We start from the raw sequence: 23390 nt of genomic DNA, 5'->3' as shown, positions 1-23390 counted from the left end.
TACCTGTAGTTGTGCAATGACAATAAATTGCATTCCATTCCAATTCACTGGCCAAAGTGGTTCACAGACAGTGACAGACACTTTGGGTCAGGACGTGGTGGAGCACAAACAGATCACAGCTAAACAGATCATGATTTTGCCTGGTAATAATGTTACTGATGAGCTGTCTGTACCCATTGCATGTCAGACCAGTCCTGCTGTTCCAGATGAGGCACATCAGAGCACACACCCTAAAACTGTAGGGTGTATGTCATGCATCCTGACATAACATTGTAACATTGACAGGTTTACAATGTGGAGGTGACTATTAGCTGGCAGTTCACTGAAAAGCTATTTGTGTGCTTTGGCAAGCATTGCACAGGTGTTCCACTATCTAAAGACAGGTTAGCATATTTGGTAAAGGAAGTGATCGCACAGGAATACTCAAATGCAGGTCAAGAGGTACCTTCTTCCCATAAATAACCTTTGATGCACACTATGGCTACTTCTTGGTGACCCTAGAAGGAGCATCACTTTTATATATTTGCAAAGCAGCAGCATGGAGCTCACCATCTACCTTCACCAGAATTTTCAGACTGAATGTTGCACATAATTTGTTGAGTTTAAGGGATTGTCATCCTCACTGGAGGGAAATATCTGCATTCTGAGTCATTCTCATCCTCAATACAGAGCAGTATAAGAACTTTGATTGGTTCTCATCTTCAATAAAGAATGGTGTGAGCACTATGATTGGTATGAGTGCTGTCTGTTACTGTCTGGATGGGTACACTGTCAGGCCAAGTTGTCAAGTTGAGGACTGCCAGAACCACTCTGGTTGACAACAATAGCCAGAGGACATACTTGACATAGCTGGGAAATTTTATAGGTTACCCAGATGAGGTCAAGGGCCTGGTCACAAGAGAGTGATGACTTATAAACTAAGAAAGGAAACTCCGTTAGTACTCCATTAGTTCAGAAGGGAACTGCCCCCACTTTGACTTAAGCCTGAAGTTATATACACCTTCCGTTTTCCTGCTATTTGACCCTCCTATTATGTTGGGGAAAAAAAAGTTACATCCATTATATTATGACTTGCACAGTTTAAATACACACAAAAACAGCGAAGAACAGCTTAAAACAGTAAACCTTTATTATGGCTTGTCCGAAACAAAACATAAGAAGAAATATTTGACTATAAGTTCATGACCCTAAATGAGGAAAGTCAAAAAATTCCAAAGATAAAAAGAGAGATTAACCAGTATTTCAGGCATCTCAGATGTAGAAATGGGTCAAGACCCATAACATAATAGGAAGGTTGAGGTAAAGCCCTTAAATTATTTATAAGGTTAGAGGCCTACAGGCCTCTCCACATCAGGCATATAGGAGTCTTGTCTTGTATAATTAGATATAACTGCCTGGGGGCATTGCCAAAATGGCCAACGAGTGGACAAACTTGCCTCTGAGAATTTATGTCAAATGTACAGGGGCAAGCCAGAAAGTCATAAACAACAACACACATCATATATCAATGCACAGATTTTCCAGAAACAATCAGCTTATTCCTCAGAAATTAAAAAAAAAATGTTTTGGGAAGTGCCAAATATACTTTTAGTGTTCAGTGTTCTCTCTCACACACACGCACACACACTAGGATGAAGGAAACAACCCAGACAAGCTTTCATCTGTTGTTTCTTCTATCCAAATTCAATTAACATGTAGTCCTGGCAAAAGAGTTCTGTCTGCTCTAAAAGCCCAAAGCTGGGCCTGGATCCCAAAAAAGCAGTTTCATTATACAACCAGCATAAATACAAATGGATTTCACTGAGCTGGGCCCTCTCAGGATTATCCCATGTATATTTCATGTGTTTACTTAGAGGCTGAATGACCAGAAAAGAGGCAGCAGAGATACTTCAAAGGCCTCTGTTATAATGACAGCGACAAAAATGGAGGTTCAGGTTTGACTGCTTTTCTCTGAAGTTTTGACCTCAATCCATGCTTTCCAAAACCTAGTTTTATTTATACTGTATGTCTTTGAAATGTGCAATGTGTGTAAGCATTGTCAAGTGTTGTAACTGGATATTTATTACAATTAACATGATTAATGTAAGCCACTGGATAGGTTAACCCATTTTAAACACATGAGAATTGCATTTGTTTACAATATTTTGATACTGGCAAAACTGTGAGTGTGTTTTGCAAGTTGTGATCTGTGTGTTATTAAACATCAAGAAGGACACAGGAAGCTCATAAAGCAGGGGCAGTAGCAATGAATCAATGTTTACAAAAAATCCCCCAAAGACACTGTGAGAGGAAGAATACATATAAATCTATTGAAGAATGAAATGTGCACATATTTAACCTAGTTCTATGATTTAATATAACGGGAACAAACATTTCAGCTTTAGACCTTCAGTGTGTCTAAAAAAACATACTGTATATCATTCATTTTGCTGGCATACTTTGTCCCCTTAAAGGGAAGGGTCACTACAAATCAATACAAATTCATCTGAATCATGTTTATCCTATGGTAAAATATATCTATCCTGATGGGAGTGGTCTCATCCAGGATGACCCTGCCCCCATACACAGAGTTTAAGGAATCACTGTATGGTTTGATAACTATTAAAATGAGTCTATAGTATGCTATGGCCTTCGTAGTCAGCAGATTTAAAACTAATTGCAATTGAGTGGGTTGATAAGGCAGGACCCATGTGTGGATGTTTCTTTATCTAACCAGAATGACCTTGAAACAGAAAAACAAAACTCAGAAGTTACCATGACTGTAATGCATAATTAGACTGATCTGCACAGTTATTTAGAATGAGAATAATAAACTGAAGGATATACATAGAAACTAATTAAGCACAGAACAAGTGCACACATTGGAGAAACAAACCAATGACATGTCAGCAGGACCATCATAAAAAAAACAATAACAAATCACAGCATAACATATAGTACACTATATGTGGGTCTTCCCCAAACTGTTACCACAATGTTGTATAGAATGCCTTTGTATGCCAGTCTAACTTCACTGGAACTGCAGGGCCCAAATCTGTTCCAGTATGACAATGAATCTTTGCACAAAGTGATGTCCATGAAGACATGGTTTGCCAAGGCTGGAATGGAAGAATTTGAGAGACCTGCTCAGAGCCCTGACCTGACCTGAATTGTAATGCCGATTGCACCCCAGGCCTCTTTGCACGACATCAGTGCCCAACCTTTCTCATGGCTTCTTCCCAGAAGAGTGGAGCTGATTATAACAGCAGACGAGGGACTAAATCTGGAATGAGATGTTCAAAAAGCCCATATGAGTGTTCTGGTCAGGTGTCCACATAGTTTTGGTCATATAATTATTGTCCACAGTATCTTTCTGTCCTTCTCTGTTGTGCTGGGATATGATTTCTGTTTGCAGTTGAAGAGGTCAAAACAGCATACAAATCCATGAAAGTGTTAATTAGTTGAACAAAGAGCCAGTTAAATTAGTTCTGACCTATCCTGAATGCTCACACACTCACAATAAGACCTGATCTTATTAACTGAGGAGACGTTCCACAAAAGAACAACAAAGAATCACCTCTCTTTCTCTCTATTTCTCCTTCTCCAATTATCTGAGACCATGTCTACTGTGCCATTGAGCTGTGTGCGTGTTTGCAGTTATTCCCATATGTATACGCAGTGTATGTAACTGAATGAATGCACCAAGTATTGAATTGCTAATGCTAAAATCCCAGAACCATGCCATTTATTCACAATGAGAAAAACACATTCTCATTACAACATATTTTGTATTTGACCTGCAATTAGCGCACTGCTTTTCAAAACATCTATCATAGCTAGGAACTTCTCACTGTGAACACAAATGTTTCATTTTTATGAATGTTTGAATCAGTTGGAGCAATTATAAATCTACAGTTGGAACAAAAATAAATTCGAGCTCTGCAAACACAACTTGCCACAATTATCCAATCAGTTCTCTTTGTTATTTCAGAGATTTGTTATTTATGTTCCAAAAAACAATGGAGCAAGTTGGATTTCATAAGGGAAGTATTAAGAGGACATGGTAGGCAGAAGAGCTATACTTTGGCGACATGGCAGTGCAGCGGGTACCACTGTCGTCCCACAGCTCCTGGACCGATCCTGAGCTCAGGTTACTGTCTATGTGGAGTTTTGCATGTTCTCCCTGTGTCTGCAGGGGTTTCCCTGTGGTTTTCTGGTTCCCTCCCACCTCACAAAAACATACCAGGAGTTGAACTAGCCATGCTAAATTGCCTAAAGGTATGAATGAGTGTATGAATGTCTGTGTAAATGGTGCCGGGTGATGGACTGGTGTCCTATTAAGGGTATATTCATTGACCCATTGTTCCTGGAACACAACCTTGGTCATGATAAAATGGTTACTGAATATGAATTTATGAAATGAAAAAAAGCTATTATTGATGATGATGATATTATCAGTCATGACATGATTGTGAAGGAAGCTGGGCAGTGAATCCAGCCACAACTAAACAAAGAATAGTTGTAATCATTAGAATTTTTTGAACTGAGAACCATCTAATGGGGATAGGTATCTTATGTTTACCAGACAACAATGAGCTGAAATTGACATGTACCATAAATGACAATGGTATTTTCCATAACATAAGGATGAAGCAGGAAGCCAATATAAAGAGTTATATTTAAGAGAAACTCTAACGACATGAAAGAGATGTGCCATGTGTATGTACATGTATCTTGCTAGTTTTGTAATATTTCACAGTTTTCATATTCTATGTGGTGACACCTTCTTTTAGTGGCATTGACCCAGTTGAATATGTGTATGTTGATGAAGCTGGCTTTAATCTGGACAAAAGTCATGACAGAGAAAATACTATCATAAGACAAAGAGCACAAGACAAAATTGATTGTCCCTGCCCAAAGAGGGGGAATGCTGCCATTAGTCTGCATGTGGTCATCTATCACCATGTGATCACTGGCTCATACACTACAGCTGCCCTCCTGGAATTTCTCAATGCACTGGATGTCAGATTACACTACCTATGCTGTTATCATATATGGGATAATGTCAGCTTCCACCATGTACATGACGTCTAAAATAATCCATCCACATATACAGTACAATTGACATTTTTCCACTGTTCCTGAACCCAACACTCTACTAACTTTCATTAAATTCATCATTAATAGCTATAAAAATCATTCATTAAAAGTCAATTTGACATTGAACAAATATTTATGAAAATTCATGTCATTGTTAATGTCTGTACAGTATATACTATTATCTAATCATTTCATAATGATGAATAAATCATTACTTGTTTCATTCATTCATTTTCCTTCCACTTTTCCTGGTGGCAAGAAGCTGAGAATGTCAGCCCAAAACTCTCTAAACCTGGCCACAAACTCCAGTTCCTATTGGGCATCCTCAGTGATATAATCTCTGCAGTGAATCCTTGGTCTTTCCTGGGGTGTCTGTCCAGTGGGATATGCCTGATACAGCCCTAGTGGAAGCTGTCCTAGTAATGTGCCCGAAACACCGCACGTGGCTCCCCTCAATTAGGAGAAGCAGCGGCTCAACTCCGATCATTCAATTCAATTCAATTCAATTTTATTTGTATAGCGCTTTTTACAATAGACATTGTCTCAAAGCAGCTTTACAGAAATATCAACACGGTATATAGATATTAAAAAGTGTGAATTTATCCCAACTGAGAAAGCCACTGAGTGGCGACGGTGGCGAGGAAAAACTCCCTAAGATGTTAAGAGGAAGAAACCTTGAGAGGAACCAGACTCAGAAGGGAACCCATCCTCATCTGGGTAACAACAGATAGTGTGAAAAAGTTCATTATGGATTTATATGAAGTCTCTTTGGCCTTAGAAGCAGCCGTAGTCCCAGCAATCTGGAATTGGAGTAGATGAGAGATGATCTCCTGGATTGCCGGAATTGGAGAGTACGTCCATCAACCCTGGACAGGAATCTCATTTCTAGCACTTGTACTTGCATCTATGCCCTGTTCAAGTTGGATAAAGCATGCATAGTTATAGAATAATACCAGAATTGTCCACATTCATACCTCAGATGTAACTATATACTCATCAGCTACTCAGGCATTTGTGCATGAATTCGCTGAATATACTGTAAATAGAACACAAGTGGTCTTCTGCTGTTGTAACCCAGCCTCCTCAAGGTTGGACATTTTGTGTATTTGATGTGTTGTGCTTTTCCGCTCACCATGATTGTAAAGAGTAATTATTTGAGTTACCGTAGCCTTCTTGTCGAACTAGTTTGACAGTTCTCCTCTGACCTCTCTTATCCTGACCTCTCTTATCAGAGCAAAGCATTTTTACCCACAGAATTGCCACTCACTGGATGTTTGTTTGTTTGTTTGTTTGTTTTTCCAGTTTCTGAAATCGTCAAATCTGGCACCAACAATCATGCCGTGGTCAGAGTCAATAAGTTTGATGTGAACATTAACACAAGCTCTTGACTTGTATCTACATGATTACTGTATATGCATTGTGCATGATGAATTAATTCATGTCATATAATCATGCCTGCCTAATCGTCATGCTTTCTGTATCACCTGATCATCTCCTCTAGTTTTTTTTTCTAAACATCAAAGAGTTGCAATATAAAGGAAAGAAAGACTTCTGATTAATTCTCTAGTCTCTGAGACACAAGACCTCAGCAATCTCATGTCTTCTCTTGAGTTTCAGTAGATGTCTCAACAAAGTCACAAATTATGTTCAGATCTGCCAAGATGTGTCAGGTTTATTCAAATATCTTGTCAAGTTATAATACCAATGTAGAGAGAGAGAGAGAGAGAGTGTGTATTTAGGTTTTTAGGTGAACACATTTTAATCCAGTACACCAGTATATTCAGAATAATCAAGCATTTTAAATATACTGTCTACAGTACCTCTCCATACTTGTTTATTGTGATGGGAATGATGGGAGGCCATTGCTGTGCTCATATGAAGAGGTCAAAACAGCACACAGATCATTAAAAAGTGTTACTTAGTTAAAGAAATAGCTGGTCCAATTAGATCTGACCTCTGCTGAATGTCCACACACTCTTAATAAGGCCTGATCTTATTAGCTGGGGAGATGTTCCGCAAAAGAACAACAAAGCGTCACCTCTCTCTCTCTCTCTCTCTCTCTCTCTCTCTTTCACACACTCTATCTCTAGTTATCTAAGATCATATCACTATAACATTTTGATAAATAGAAATTATTATGTAAGGTTTTATCTGATTTAAGATATTGTGCCATACAGTTTTGATCCTCAACAAGGTCAAAGCAAGTATCCTTTTAACTTTATATTTATATATTTCATGCTTTTAATATTGGTGTAGAACAGGGTTTGGGAAGGTACTTCAGAGACAGAGACCAAATGCACTGGAATTTTGTACTTCATAAAAAAAAAACAGAGACAAAATCATTTTATGGACAGTTCAGCAGAAACAATATGTGATCCCTTGTGCAAAGGTTTGATTTCAGGCAGAAATTTTGTGTCATGCTTCACTAATTTACATAGTTTACTAATGTCTGGTTTAAGAAGTTGACAGGCATGTTCTGTTCCCAAATAAATGATTTCACTTCTATGTGTCTCTACCTGCTGGAACGTGAGTTCAGATCGCTCTCTGCCTGTAGTGTTTTCCATTACTTTTGTAGAACAGAACTGAGGCATCTATGGCTCTAACACATTCCCATGTGTATTTGTTTGCATTGTTTTGTCACCTGTGTGTGTGTGTGCGTGTGCGTGTACGGGTGCATGCGTGTGCACGCGTGTGTGTGTGTGTGTGTGTGTGTGTGTGTGTGTGTGTGTGAGTGTGAGAGAGAGAGAGAGAGAGAGAGAGAGAGAGAGAGAGAGAACTGTTATAGCTTTCCTAATGACTTCATAATTGCATACTGTATTGTAATGAGTAGTTGTTAATCCATGTGATACAATGAAAGCAGGCTATGGTACTTGTGTGAGTCAGGTTTTGTCTTGCAAAACAGCTGAGCATGGAGGATTAATAGATATGGCAATCCAATATAATGTAGCAAATTAATTAATCTGTAATTCATTTTGACCTCTACCGACAAACACAGCCTGTATGTTACAAGATTTTTAGTCAAATATTTTGGTTTTGTTTGGGTTCCAAATCACATTTGCATTTTTGGAGTATAACAATACCACACTTCAAATGTCAATATAATTTGAGTACTGTAATCATAACAAAAAGAAAATTATTGATTAATCAACTGTGCTTTAATGATTGACCTTACCAGGGGCGAAACCTGGCCTGGATATTGAGGGCTGTAGCCCCAAAGATTTTTTTTTCTTTAGCCCCAAATAATTCTCCACTTGGTGGGGTTTATCATTAAGTAACATAACATCAGTAAAAAAAAAAAGCTGGCAGTGCTGTAATTTTGTATGTTCAGTGACCAGAGTGTTGTATTTTATCTTCAGTGAACGGAGGCAAGACCAATCAGACAGGATTTACTGGAAAATACATGGAAATACTCGTGTCTTATTGGCTGACAGCTCTCAATTCTGCCAAATGCTAGCTCACACAGTCAGTTAGTGTCAATGGAAAATGGATTTTTTTTCACCACTAAAAGGGTTGAAACTGAAACATTAACATCCTCTCATGTTGAGCAGTGTGTAAATGTCTATATGAGCAGAGCATAAGGACAGCTAATGCATTTCGTGTGGTAATGTAGCAGCTAAACCCATACAGTGATAGCTTAGTTTGCCTCGCCTTGGCTAGCGACACTAAACTAGCCTAGTCCCGTGTTAGATAGCCAAAAAGTTTTATATTTTATCGAGGCAGGTTTTATGATAAATCCAACTTTTCAAAGTAATTAGCTCTCACATGCAAGAAAAAATGCACTGAAATTGTCTCTTTAGAAGCCCATTTTTAAATATTTTTTGATGCAGAAGAATCTGGGCTCAGCCCCGAATGATTAGCAGGGCTTTACCACTTTATCTCCTGAGAACTGACAGCACTAATGGATGAGGAAAAGAAACAGAATACAGGCTCCCTCATAATAGCTCATTTGGCAGAAAATCATTACAAAAGAAGACATAATATGACAATGGTTGTTTTTTTTTTGTTTGTTTGTTTGTTTTTTGGAAGAATTGCCAGCGATATCTAGACTCAGTGTAATGTACTTCATTAGGCTTTATCACTCAAGTAATTAGATGAGGATTGACACAGCTCGGGTGTCAAATACTGACATATAAAGGACGCTTCTCGAGCAAAATGATTAGCAACTCTTTTAGTGGGCTTCTCACTCATGGTAAGACAGATGGATGCTATATCCTCCAGTATCTCCCTCATTAATGCCCATATGTTTTCACAGTTTCGTTCACTGACTCTCAGTTTCTATCTTTGTTGCTTTTATGTGTCTCACTGTCCAGAAAAAATAGCAATCAGTTCAGACCTTGTGATGCTACAAACAGTGGCCTTTTTAAAATTATTATTATTATTCTACAGACAATTATGCTTTTCATCAATGTATTAGTATACATATTAGTTTTTCTTTCATGTACTTGGCTTGTTTTTTTTTTTTTTAATCTTTCTTTTTTTAATGCTTAAATCTAATGTTTGGTGGCATGCAAATTAGTCAAAATGTTAAAATGGCTAATGCAATAACCTATTATCTGCACCAACTCAGGTAAGATGTAGCCAGTATTTAATCAGGTGGGGGGGCTGGGGAAGTTGAAAAGTCAGGTTACCATGGTAACTACATCCCAGCACATTCTCAGACTCATAACCTTGCCTTGTCTCTGGAGCGACACTGATAATACTAACAAGAGAGAGAAAGCAGGAGAGAGATGGCTAGAGAGAGAGGTGGGGGGGGATTAGAATTGTGATTTACAATTTTTGGGGGCCTACATGAATACTCTAGTGTATCAACCCTAATCCCTATCAATCAACCTAATCTCTCTATAATAATAATAATAATAATAATAGTAATAATAATTATAGTAATTATTATTATTATTATTATTATTATTGTTGTTGTTGTTGTTGTTGTTGTTGTTGCTGTTGTTGTTATTATTAGTATTATTATTGTTACTATCTATAATTTTTATTTCTATAAAAATTACTTAATTAGAATGACCTTTTTAAAACATTGAGGTAAACTGACGAGTGAAATTGCTAAACGAGTAAATCAAACTTTTGCTCATTTGTTTGAAGAAAATTTTACTTATTTATTTCATGCAAGAGCTCAGAGGAACTACATAAGTCTCAACACTGTAAAAAGTACACATCATCTACTTTTCATTACTACTCAATAACAACAAACACCTTAAAATCCTCAAACCAGAAGTAACACTCCACTGGGTAAAGGCACTTAGGGTAGCCTTCATGAAGGACACTTTACAAAAACAAAATATTTCATAATACGATGGCATTACATTTATAACAGTGTCTACGTAAATAACTGCTCAAGGGCAGTTCATCTGTTCATCTGTTCCTGTCTGCTGCACACTTCCAAAATAACATAAAGAAGCACACAAACATTGAAAACGCAGAAAATCTCATAACCAGTGGAAAACATGGATGACATACTGTAGAAAAGCACATGGTACAGAGAGCACATAGCATAGAATATCCAGAAAAATGACAGATGGCTTTTCCAGATTGAGCTCACACATTTAGCCTGGGGTAAAAACTGTAGTTTTTTTTGTGTGTCTATATGTGTGTGTGTGTGTGTTTGTGTGCTAGAACTGGGTTCTGACATTTTGCAAGTAATGAATAGTCATAAGTGTGTGGGATAAGTGTGCAAATAATCCCTGTAATTATACAGAGTAATGAGAGATGTTTAAAAGAGTGAATCAGAGGCTCCACTCCACCCATCAACTCCTATTTTCTCTCGTCCTCCTCCATTCTCTTTTCTTCCTCCATTCTTGGTCACTAAATCCTGAGAGAATGACCAAGAGAGTACTTTACACACACACACACACACACACACACACACACACACACACACACACACACACACACAGACACACACACACACACACACACACACACCAGCTCACAACTTACATGTTAAAAAACATGGATGTTCTGAGATCACAGGAAGAGAGATGGTTTCTGTCTTTATTGCCTAAAATAGAGGACGGATGAATTGATTCTGGAGTGAATGTGTCAGAGAATGAGATGACAGGAAATGAAGTAGTTTGCAGCTGGTACAGCACTATATAGCAGGGGGAAGAGGGAGATGCTAATAGCTGCATCTGGAGAAGTGGATGTCCTTGGCAGAATTTTTAGCTTATTTGTAATACTCTAGAGAACACACAGTGATGCCTCATTTAGCCATGTTTTTTTTCTTCTTCTTCTTCTTTTCAGTAAAATCTTCACATATAGCATCATCAAAACGAAATTAGCCCCACTATTTTGGGAGGAAAGCAAAGAGTGTTGCTTCCTTCACTTCTAGAAAATGAAGTTGTCATGTTGTAGGTGGGTGTTACTGTCATGAAAATTATTCAGCTTTCTGATTTGATTGAATTTTTTTTGCAATCTACTTCAATTGATTCCACAGTTCAAATGTATTGTGGAAAGTATGGAGACTCAAATAAAGCCGTATGAGTTTTAAACAACCGAAAGAAATACAGAGACACAAAGAATAACCCACCCTGAATCTTACTGCTGATGTATTTCTTGACCTTTTTCACTTGGTTTAAATTATTCACATGTTAAATCAAACTCTGCATCTATCAGTTTGTTCTTGTGGGCACAGACTTGCATGCAAACGAGGCAGAGGTCATTCCCCAGCCCTAAAGGATTTTGGGTCTTATTTGTATTGGTTTTTTTTTGTGGTTTTTTTTGTTTTGTTTTTTGTTGTTTTGCTTTCTGGATATTGGTTTAATATCGCTGACTCTAATAAAGCATGTCTAGCTCTGTCCATCTCACTTAGTAAAGAATATACACAGAGGACCTCAGTGGGTTAAATCAGTTTTTGTGTGTGTGTGTGTGTGTGTGTGTGTGTGTGTGTGTGTGTGTGGAGAAAGGGTTTTTTTTAAATGGATTAATACTTCATTAAAAATGATTTTATTCATATATAATATTACAGAGGCTGAAAACTATTGAAGAGAATGGATTTTAGAAGGTTTATGCAAAAATGGGAAAGAAATAGAAAAGGAAAGAAGAAAATGAAGCAAAATAGGGATTACAGATTTTTAGAAAGAATTGTGGTGTGTGTGTGTGTGTGTGTGTGTGTGTGTGTGTGTGTGTGTGTGTGTGTGTGTGTGTGTAAAAGCCTCGCTACATTTCTGAAGCATCACAGTGAGAACATCTCACACCATTAGGATAAAGTGAAGAATGTCTATGAATAAAGCTTGGCTAGATTTGATCCTGCTGATTGCAGAAATGAAGTATTTGACTCCTACACTTAGATTTATGCCTGACTACATCATGATTTTCCTGACTTCATACTAGTTTATCTGCAGTGGTGCTTGAATGTTTAACCCTTTAGAATTGTCTATATTTCTGCATAAATTTGAGCTAAAATATCACCAGCTTTTCACACAAGCCCTCAAAGTAGATAAAGAGAACCCAATCAAATATTGCATCATTTTCCTCAATAAATAAATGACCAAGTATAATGTTTTTTTGTCTCACTGGTTAATTAGGTTCTCTTTGTCTACTTTTAGGACTTGTGTGAAAATCTAATGATGTTTTACATCATTTTTATGCAAATATACAGAAAATTCTAACTTTCAAGCACCACTGTATGAGAGCTATCTTGAGACCTGACTTTATGAGATTCAAGCTTTTTTTCATTGGGGGATGAGGAATTTGTCATTTAATTATTTAAAGCTCAATCTACTGCCTGCCAGTTGTGCCCGTGTTAATAGGTATATACAAAAATAAAATGCCTTTATGACAATTCCACTGAAAATCATTAAAATAACATGCTAGGAATAGAGGGAATTATATCACTTTAGAGTGCATTAATCCTGTGCATTTATCAAAAATTCTTTGGTGGTGCTGGGATTTGAAGGGAAAGAAGGATGTACATAAAATACAGAGCCTGTTTTGCAAGTGTTTTCCGAAAGCCTTCATTATAAGAGATTTAACGAACAAGTTGTAAGTAGTTCTTTGCTGGCTCTGCCAAGCCCGAGTCTGGAGAAATGCCACGAGTTGATAGTCAAACAACTGATTTACAGTCAGAGGTAAAATTAATAGATAAATCAGTGACTTAAACAGCATAAACAGATACAGTTAGACAGCATTTTTAAATAGTGGATGATAGATTCAAGCATAGTGTCATGTATCAGAGAAGGAACTCTGAACTACAGTTCCCAGCAGCCACTGCATCTTAGTCACATGACCACTTGCACATGAATAACGTTTCTGTTAATGAGCCACTGTTTGCACTGCATTTCTGGTCTTACCTTTGTCTTTCTTTACCTTTGTCCCTGTTGCCGTGTTTAGTCTTTGCCACAGTGGTTTGCCTTAAAGTCATAGTGTCTTTTGTATGCTTTGTTCTTTATTAAATGTTTGAATTTCTGCACTTGCGTCCATCTCAACCTCCATTAGTGACACATAATAAACGATTTACAACAGAAATTACATTTGTTTGGAAGAGCTAAACTGAAAAGATGTGAATATGTAGCCACTGAGTGGTAATAAATTAACCTGACTTGTTCATGCTTATCATGGTAGTGTAGTGGCTAAAATTGCTATTGCACAACTTCAGGGTCTTGGATTTGATCCTGGTGACTGCGTGGAGTTTAATTCAATTTAATTTATTTAATTTTCCATGGTTTTGAATCGGCATGATTAAATCATGTTGGCTGTACAAAAACAAACTGTGTTAATGTAAATCAATTCATTCATGTGGAACTGATTTACAAATTCAAATCAAGTCAATTCAAATTACAAAACAGCAACCAAAGGGAGTAGAAAAGCTCCAGTAAAAAGGGTTATTGAATTCACTTGATTCAATTCTGTACATCAGTTCCACACAAATGAAATATTTTACGTCAACATAAATTCATCTCTTACACTTAACTTGTTAAGTTAACTTGTTGGTTCCATGTTAATTGATTTACATGAGCACAGTTTTAAACGCAGTTTACACCATTTGTTTTTTTTTGTGCAGATAAAATTATTAATAAGAGTCTTGCCCAACCACACACAGTCATGCAAGCTGAGGTTCATACCTAAGATGCTATCTATCTATCTATCTATCTATCTATCTATCTCATTAATAACGTTAACATTAGGGCAAGAGATCACATTCACACAATATAACTGAGGATTTGTTTTGTATAGAAATTAGCAGCCTCTGTCTTTTTGAGGTAGAACTGCACACAAGATCTGAACAAGGCAAGGCAAGGCAAATTTATTTGTATAGCACATTTTCAACAACAGGGTAATTCAAAGTGCTTTACATAAAACATAAAAGCAACACAAAGCAACATTTAAAAAGAAAATACATTAAAAAGAGATCATTAAAAAATATGAAAATAAATAAAAAATAAATGAAAACAAAACAAAAAATAAAAACATAAAAATAAAAATAGGTTAAAACAAGTTAAAAAGGTTACAGTGCAGAATAAGATATTAATTAAAATACCTTGATGATTTAATTAAAAGCAGCAACAAAAAGAAAAGTTTCAGCAGATCTGCAGTTTTCTGGGAGTTTGTTCCAGATATGTGGAACATAAAAACTAAATGCTGCTTCTCCAGGTTTAGTTTTAACTCTGGGAACAGAAAGCAGACCTGTTCCAGATGACCTCAGAGGTCTGGATGGTTCATAATGTACCAGTAGATTAGAAATATATATTGGACCCAAACCATTCAGTGCTTTATAAACCAACAGCAGTATTTTAAAATCAATTCTTTTACAGACAGGAAGCCAGTGCAATGACCTCAAGACTGGAGTTATTTGATCTACTTTTTTAGTCTTTTACTTTTTTAGTCTTTTATTGAGGACCTGAGCAGCAGCATTCTGAATCAACTGCAACTGTCTAATTGATTTCTTATATAGACCCCTAAAGACATCGTTACAGTAGTCGAGTCGACTGAAGACAAATGCATGGACAAGTTTTTCTAAGTCTTGCTGAGACATTAGTCCTCTAACCCGTCGAATATTTTTTTCGAATATTTTTTAGGTGGTAGTAGGCTGACTTTGTAACTGTCTTAATATGGCTGTTGAAGGTCAAGTCCGAGTCTATAGCTGCGTTTACATGGACAACAATAATCCACTCTTAATCCGATTAAGACCATACTCTAATTAAGAAACTACCATGTAAACAGCAATTTTTACTTACCTTAATCTAATTAAGGTCATAATCGAAGTAAGCAATAATCTAATTAAGACAGGTGGAGTACTCCTGTTTTAGTCGCATTATGGACGTGTAGTAGTGACATGTAAACACCTTAATCACATTAAGAACGTCGTGTGGGAGTTTTCACCGCATTTTGCGACAGGACATGATCACACATGGCAGTTTTACGTTTTACGGTGAACAAGAGAGTTCAGCTGTGTCCCAAATCGCATACTTTCCTACTATAGGCCTGTAGTGGGGAAAAATACATGCATCTCGGCTACTATATAGACGGTAACTACGCGATTTGGGACACACCCACCGCTTCAAGCAGTTGTCTATTAGCACGTATAGCATGACAAATAATTAACTGCACTTAAAGCGTTCGTAAAAAAAATAAATAAAAACACCCAAAACTGTATATGGTACCATAACGAAGACCAACTGTATGTTGATACGTGAAATTCTGGAGGGACGTCAGACAGCGTGGCGCGGTGACATAATGACGCGGGCTGTTAATCTAATTATGTTCTAAAACATGTAAAATGGGAACATGACAGGAGTATTCTAAAAGCGACTCATGTAAACACCTTAATCACATTATTATCTTACTCAGATTAAGGTCAATAATTAGATTACTGCTGTCCATGTAAACGTAGTCCATGATTACACCAAGATTTCTGACTTGGTCAGTGGTCTTTAACATTACAGACTGAAGCTGAGCGCTGACCTCTAATCGCTTCTTCTTAGCTCCAAAAACACTAACTTCAGTTTTCTCTTTGTTTAATTGGAGAAAATTTTGGCACATCCAATCATTGATTTGTTCAATGCAGTTCCTCAGCACCTGTATGGGATCATATTTCCCTGGCGAAATGGTTATGTAAATCTGTGTGTCATCTGCCTAACTGTGGTAACAAATTTTGTTGTATTTCATAATCTGAGCCAGTGGAAGCATGTAGATGTTAAACAAAAGAGGCCCCAAAATGGAGCCTTGGGGAACTCCGGAGGTCATTTTTGTAATGTCAGATGTGTAATTGCCTATAGACACGAAGTAGTCCCTGTCCCTTAAGTAGGATTCAAATCAGTTTAGTACAGTGCCAGAAAGTCCCACCCAATTTTTTAGTCGGTCTAGTAATATATTGTGGTCGACCGTGTCAAATGCAGCACTGAGATCCAATAATACTAAGATTAAAATTCTGCCACTGTCTGTGTTTAAATGGATGTCATTGAAGACTTTAACAAGAGCAGTCTCAGTGCTGAGATTTGGTCGGAACCCTGACTGGAAGACATCAAAACAGTCGTTTAGTTCTAAGTAATTGTTCAGCTGTTGAAAAACAGCTCTTGCAATAATTTTACTTAAGAACGAGAGGTTTGATATGGGTCTATAATTGCTCATTAGTGACGTGTCTAGATTATTCTTTTTTAAGAGTGGCTTGATGACAGCAGTTTTCAGGGCCTGTGGGAAGAAACCTGAGAGAAGAGATGTGTTGAAAATTTCTAATAGTTCTGAGGCCATGCAATTAGAAACCTTTTTGAAAAAGCCTGTTGGCAGAATATCAAAGCAGCAGGAGGACGATTTCAGGTGTTGTATAATGTCCCCTAAGTTTTCATGAGTTATAGGATGAAACTGTATCATGCTAATAGAGTTGTCTTTAGATGGACACAGAAGCAGCACATATCCTGTCTTGTCTAATTCTTTGAATTTTGTCAGTAAAGAAAAAGGCAAAGTCATTGCAGGCCCTGGTGGATAAAAAGTCAGAGGCTACTGACACAGGAGGGTTGGTTAGCCTGTTGATAGTAGCAAACAAGGTGCGTGCGCTATTATTGATTTTGGAGATGATGTTAGAAGGACCGTCTTGCATTTCTCAGTTCTAAATTATAAATGCGAAGTCTCTCTTTATAGATGTCATAGTGAATCTGGAGATTTGTTTTTCACCACCTGTGTTCAGCTTTCCAACACTCTCTCTTCCGACACTCTCTCACTAAGGATATACTTAGTGCATAACAAATGGGTCAGGGTGCTTGTTCATTCACTACGTTAGTTAGGAAGGATTTGGGGAAACACTCATTGACTAAAGAACCTACTAATAAACAAGATAACAAAGTACTTAGCATTATGAATATGAACTCTGATCATAGCACTTTTGTTTTTTGACTAAAGACAGCATACGGAGTCCATCCACATCCAAATAATATCAACTAATGTTCGACTAAGGTATGTTAAACACTCAATATGGCAAACATTCAGCTTGTTCAGTGTGTTGAGTGCAGTGTGTTGAGTGTTTGGTCATTCTTCCTCTGGCCATTAGTAATATTCTTTTTTGTGATAAATGTATACTAGTTAGCGCTCTGACGGAGAAGAATGCAGCATTAGAGTTGTGCATCCAGACTCCCAGAGGGTGAGAGAGTCAGAAGAGCATAGTTTCTGTAGGGGAAACTCTGGATGCCTCAGGCAGAGATAGGAATCCCCTAACTCTGGCATTAGAGCACTCACGATGGGGTGAATAGGTGACGACTCAGCAGTATAATTGTAATGCCAAGGCTAATGCTAAGGTTCGCCCACGGGAGCACCATTCCTCTCTGCTTCACATGTCCAACAGGTTTGCGCTCCTCACTGAAACACCCGCTGAGAAACCTGAAAGAGCATGTGAAATTAGCTAGGCTTTTAGGGGCTCCAACAGCTTTTGTTAGGTGTATACTGGGAGCCAAGGTGCCAGACATAGTAAGGTAATCTTAGGCTCTTAGGTAAGCATAGGTTTTTAAAGATAGTTATTCATGTAGGAGCTAATGATATACACCTTTTTCAGTCAAAGGTTACTAAGAGTAACGTTGTAGAGGTGTGTAAATTAGCGAAGGCGATATCCAATGCAGTAATATGCTCTGACCACATCCCAATGCAGCATGGTAATGTAGCTTACAGCAGGTTACGGTCGCTGAACTGCTGGATGTCCAAACAATGTGGCTATAGCTAATTGGAGTAGTTTTGAGGTCAAGGCTGGCCTGTTAGGGCAAGACAGTATCCATCCCACTCAGGAAGGTGCTGCTCTCATTTCTTGCAGAATAGCCCATAGTCTCAGAACAGGCCTAGTTAATCATTGACAATCCAGAGCCAAGGTCAGGGAGCAGACATGCAGGCTAAACTGACCGTCTAGCTACACTGTCGTCACCTAGGTTCCACAATATCAAAACTGTCTCTGTTCCCTGAGGTAAATTTTTTTAAAGAAATATTCAGAAAGTTTGTTTTAGTAACCTAATTAACATAAAATTAGATCATACTGAACGCACAGCCAGCACCTTTGATCTGAAACTAGGTCGGTTAAATATTAGATCTCTTACGTTTAAAGCACTTGTTATTAATGAAACCATTATTGATCATGAGTTTAATATAATGTGTTTAACAGAAATATGGATTAAACCAAATGAGTACATAGCATAAAAAGAAGCCAGTCCTGGATACAGTTATATACATCAGCCCCATCTAACTGGCAGAGTAGGAGGTGTCGCACTCATTTACAATGATAATCTAGGCATCACACAAAAACCTAGTCATAAATTCAACTCTTTTGAAGTTCTTTATACTAGTATACAGTAGCCACAAAAAATAAGTCTCCTGAGTCGATTCCGCTGATTATTATTTACAGACCCCCGTGGCCATATTCTGAATTCCTTGGTGAAATTGCAGATTTCATCTCAAATCTGGTTGTTCCTCTAGACAAAGCATTATTTGTTGGTGACTTTAATGTTCATTTTGATAACCCGGAAGACCATCTGAGAACAGCGGTTGTGTCCATTCTAGATTCAGTACGGGTCAATCAGAATGTAATAGGACCCACTCATAATGGTGTTCACACCATTGACCTGATATGAACAAACAGATATAGATATAAATAAATAAATATAGAAAATACAGTATCTCACAAAAGTGAGTACACCCCTCACATTTTTGTAAATATTTGATTATATCTTTTCATGTGACAACACTGATGAAATTACACTTTGCTACAATGTAAAGTAGTGAGTGTACAGCTTGTATAACAGTGTAAATTTGCTGTCCCCTCAAAATAACTCAACACACAGCCATTAATGTCTAAACCGCTGGCAACAAAAGTGAGTACATGAAAAGATATAATCAAATATTTACAAAAATGTGAGGGGTGTACTCACTTTTGTGAGATACTGGATAGTAACATTTCTACAGTCTGAAGCTATCTCAAATCATTGTTTCATCTTGTTTAATCTCATCCTGTTGAGCTACACATGATACTCCTGAGATACCAGTGATCCTGACCACTTCTGCTCTCTGGACCTGCCAGATCCATTCTGATGCCCTACTTTTCGTTGGAGTTCTCATCAGTTGGAAGTCACATACTGCTGCTGAGGATGGCCCCACATGGTGCAACCTAAAGATCATTGAGATTGCTGAGTATGGTACCACATAAAAACCATAAAGATGGCCCTCAATTCATATGAACAGATAGGCTATGATAGCTAGGACTACAATTGCTATGATAGCTTTAGGGCTGCAATTGCCTCAAACAGTTTTGTACTCAAGTCTCCATCAGTGAACAATGGATAAGTTCAACAATACAGACTTCATGTAAAAACTGTAATGAATTTTCCTGGTTACACAACTGCACTATGTGACCATGTAGTATTAGCACATCTATAGAAGGGATTTATTTATAATCGTACTATCTGATGTCACCCAGATGAGGATGGGTTCCCTTTTGAGTCTGGTTCCTATCAACGTTTCTTCCTCATATCATCTCAGGGAGTTGTTCATTACCACCATCACCTCTGGCTTGCTCATTAGGGATAAAGTCATAATTTTAAAATCTATATCCTGTATTTATATATTTCTATAAAGCTGCTTTGAGACAATGTCCATTGTTAAAAGCACTATACAAATAAAACTGAATTGAATTGAATAAGCCAGTGAGTCAATACTTCTACAATTTCAAGTGTTCAACAGATGAGCTTCGAAATGTGGTAAGAGATTATTAAATTCCACACTGGGCTTTTTTTTTTTTTGCTTGTTGGAACGTACTCAAAGAGGGGAGGCAGGTTACTGGTAGTGGACATCAGTGGCAAAAAGGGAAAGAACTAAGGTGGTTCAGTCTCTTGTGACATTTAAGTTTTCCTTCATGAAGCTAGAATATTTTAGTCAATATTTCACCTGTGTGCTACCTTGTTTCCTGTTGCTTTATTGTATCTTTCAAAAAGTACTCCCAACTCCTTGCAATTGGAGTCTCCCAACCTTCCTCATATAACAGGCTGAAATCAAGTCCTATTCCAGCCTGGGAGATGATTAAGATTGATTTAAATTTAAGAACAATGTTCTCTCTATTTTTTCTTGCTGAGCAAAATGTATTTCTACTGGGCAGACCCTCTGTCATGGTTAACATTAACCAGCTAGCCTGGGAAGACAATTCTCAGCAGCACCACTATGCTAACAACATCTGAGGGGTTGAACATGATTTGCTAAGCTTATGTAGCTAGCTTATATTATTTGTGATTGGGACTAAATTTGGTCGGCAGTGGACTGTTTGTTTTGATGTGTGTTCATGTTTGAGCTTGCTGTTATAAGAGTCAAGCGTACCTGTAGCTGGTCCAAACTCTCCAAACTGCAATCATCCTTTATCTGTTGTTTGTTTGTTTTTACTCATTTTTGTGTCAGCGTTCTGCACAAATTTTTCTGTGTGAAATGTGAGACTGTGTACGAGTCTAGCTTAGAGGGAAAAGTGCTTAAGAGTAATTGAATACAACACTGCTGGACAGCAGTTCCACAAAACCCAGCAGCTATTTTCCCTCACATTTAAATATTTATGAAACAGAAATGACTAGGTGCATTTCAAACACATGATTTATGAAAGAGACTTAGAGTAAATGTCTTGCTTGTTTCTTTCACATTATTCCTTTCAAATGTTTACTTTTATTCAGACAGTCATTGTCTCACGTACAGATCATTGCTAGCATATGGGGTGGCTTTGTTGCAGGTGTAAAATTGGAATCATGTTGAAGTGTGTGGAGACGTCCAGTCAGTGTGAACCCCAAGAGGAACCATCACCAGGCCTGGGAGATTGTGTCTCACGGCTTTCAGCAACACTTCAGAAGTGCTAAGCTCCATGCTGAGCTGTAAACAGATAGAACAGAGAATGTGAAGGGCAGACAACCAGAGAATAGGAAAGGAGGGTTTTGGAGTGAGGGATGCTCTGGGAATGAGACAGGAGGATAATAGTTTGGGTTCATGTCTTATGGCATTTTTTTCATCACACCTGGCTGTCAGCCAGTAATTAGTGATTGGCATGAGCACATATGTAACCAACTAATTAAGTAGTTGGGGTGGCTGTGGCTCAGGTGGTAGAGCGGGTTGTCCACTAATCGTAGGGGTTGCGGTTCAATTCCCAGCCCACGTGACTCCACATGCCGAAGTGTCCTTGGGCAAGACACTGAACCCGAAGTTGCTCCCGATGGCAAGTTAGCGCCTTGCATAGTAGCTCTGCTACCATTGGTGTGTGTGTGAATGGGTGAATGAGACACAGTGTAAAGCGCTTTGGATAAAATGCTATATAAGTGCGCCATTTACTATTTAGTAAAATGCTAAAAAACTGAAGATGCTGGATTACATAGATAAAATACTACTAAATTATCTCTGGCTACAAACCCAGTGCTGAAGTTGCAGGGGGAAAGTTTTAATTTCATATTTCAGCTTATTTAATTATTTTGCAAGTTCATAACTTAATAATCCATTATTGTAACACATAATGCTACTTAGTTACATAGTAAGTAGTTACATATTAAGTTTTTGTTTGTGTGTGTGTGTGTGTGTACAGTACTGTGCAAAAGTTTTAGGCACCCATCTTGTTTTTAGTACAAACTTTGTTATAGATTTTTTTTTATTTTATGACTTCTACATCAGTACAAAAAAATGTTAGATTCCCAAACATTAATTTTCCAGCACAAAATTAAATGTTATAGAAAAATGTTTGTATGTCAGTAAAGAACGCAGCATATTATGTAAGAGACACTTTTCAGACAAAAAACACAATGAAGGCTGCTGGGATTTGCTGCAAAAAAAAGAAGCAAGTGCAAAAGTCAAAGTCTCCAGAAGAACCAGCTAATTTCCTTATAAAACTGAACAAATTATACCGGAGACTAGTATTTTTATTTTAAAAAATTTTGTCACACCAAATATTGACTTTGTTTATTTTGCTACTGTTTACAGCTCTTTACTGTATTTTTTTTTTTTTAATGTATAAACATTAAATTTTATTACTTTGAAGGCATCTTTACGCTACAGGAATTTTAGCCTACTCGCATTGTAGAACTGCTTTAGCTCAGCCACACTGGAGCATTTTCAAGTATGAACTTCCTGTTTAAGGTCCTGCCACAGCATCTCAATCAGTTCAAGTCAGGACTTTGACTAGGCCACTCCAAAACATTAATTTTGCCTTTTTTTTTAGCCATTTTCCTATGCTTTGTCTTGCTGCATAATTCAGTTGCGCTAGAGTTTCAACTTACAGACTGAAGACCAGACATTCTCCTTTAGGATTTTCTGGTAGAGAGCAGAATTCATGTTTCCCTCAATTATTGCAAGTTGCCCATGACCTGAAGCAGCAAAGCATCCCCACACCATGACACTTCCACCACCATGCGTGACCGTAGGTATAATGTTCTTTTGTGAAACTCTGTGTTTGGTTTACGCCAGATGTAACGGGACCCCTGTCTTCCTAACAGTCCCACTTTTTACTCATCAGTCCACAGAACATTCTCCCAAAATGTTTGAGGATCATCAAGGTGTGTTTTGGCAAAATTCAGATGAGCCTTAATGTTCTTCTGGGTTAGCAGTGGTTTTCGCCTCACCACACTTTCATGGATGCCATTTTTGCCCAGTGTCTTTCTGATAGTGGAGTCATGAACATTTACCTTTATTGATGCAAGAGAGGCCTGTAGGTCCTTTGATGTTGTCCTTGGCTCTTTTGTGACTTCCTGGATGAGTCATTGCTGTGCTCTTAGGGGAATTTTGGAAGGTTGGCGACTTCTGGGAAGGTTCACTACTATTCCGAGTTTTTCCATTTGGAGATAATGGCTCTCTCTGTGGTTCTTTGGAGTTCAAGAGCCTTTGTAATA

Source organism: Ictalurus furcatus, chromosome 7, assembly GCF_023375685.1.
Source record: "Ictalurus furcatus strain D&B chromosome 7, Billie_1.0, whole genome shotgun sequence".
Taxonomy (NCBI): Eukaryota; Metazoa; Chordata; class Actinopteri; order Siluriformes; family Ictaluridae; genus Ictalurus; species Ictalurus furcatus.
The sequence above is the reverse complement of the archived record's forward strand: the minus strand, read 5'-3'. Positions refer to the sequence as shown.